Source organism: Lactuca saligna, chromosome 7 (assembly GCF_052625555.1).
Source record: "Lactuca saligna cultivar CGN05327 chromosome 7, ASM5262555v1, whole genome shotgun sequence".
Taxonomy (NCBI): Eukaryota; Viridiplantae; Streptophyta; class Magnoliopsida; order Asterales; family Asteraceae; genus Lactuca; species Lactuca saligna.
In genome coordinates, this window is record NC_136423.1 from 17,709,554 (window position 1) to 17,710,963 (window position 1,410).

A 1,410-nucleotide genomic window follows, 5' to 3' on the forward strand; every position below is an offset into this window, starting at 1 on the left:
GAAGACTTTTACACCTAACCTTTTCCAAAAAGTCTTACTTGCAAAACAATTATTAGCAATGTAATTACACCATGTATCCATGTAGTTTTCAAGCATTATGTTATTGATACATGTGGTTTCAATTTATTTTTAATTGTGATCTAATTATTACTTTTCCCATGCTTTGATTTCACACTAATTTTAAGTATCAGATTTTTTTATTGTAATATATAAAAGAAATAATAAAACTATATTACCTTACTCAAACCCCATCATGCTTTCTTTCTCCCATTGACTTCACCCACACCGCTTTCTGACTCATCTAACGGATTCCTTCCTTAAAGATGTCACCTTTACCATTTCTTTCTTCTATGGACACTTATTACATCTCATCCAACTGTTGTCATTAATTTGCAACACATTAAATATTCAAACAAAATTTTCATTTTTAAATCACATAAAATTAGTATAACATTTTCTCAAACCACAATGTATCAAATGTCAAAAACACAATTCAACAAAACAATAGATAATATCCCAGAATCCTCAACATAGTCTCAAACAGGTGCGTACAATCAAGTCGACACCTTCTCGCGATCCTGAGAAGAACCTGAAACACATAACACACAACACGGTAAACATGAAGTTTAGTGAGTTCCCCAAAATATCACATATACAAATAATAAGCCTCTCATGGCTATAACTCGACATGGACCCTCCGATCTCATGTGTCTCGGTGAGGAACCTTCGGTCTCACGGCTAGGTGTGGACCCTCCTGTCATGTGTATCAATGAGGAACCTCCGGTCTCACAGCTCAGGTTGGACCCTACAATCTTATATCTCAATGAACACCCTCCCGTCTCACAGCTCGATTCGGACCCTCAGGTCCAATCTCAGTAAAACATAGAATAATATAGCACATATCACAAAGACAAAATGCATAATATCACATAACTCAGTATAAACACATATAACCCTCCGGTCAATAACTTAATAAGACCCTTCGGTCACACAGTATTACCACTCGGGTAATTATAGTGTGAAGACTCACCTCAGAAGTAAGCAAGTAGATCTAGCACCCCATAAATAGTCTAGACTCCGCCTACCTAATATATTTATCTCTAATAAGCAATTTATAATAACCACTCCGAGATGCTAAGCTAACTCCTCCACTAAATCTTAAAAAGGGTGAAAAGACCATTTTACCCATCCATGGTCTCTAAAGTCCATAGTTGACTATGTTGGATAAGGTGTCTAAGTCCATAACTATTTTTGGTATGTACTTGACCCGACCCGGCATGGTCCATTTGGGTTGCATGGCACCGTGCAATTAGATAGACTAAATGAGAGAAATAACACTTGGAGATTATTAATATATTATAAGTTCTAATATATTAATAATATTATTTGATTAGTTTGATCAAGAATTAA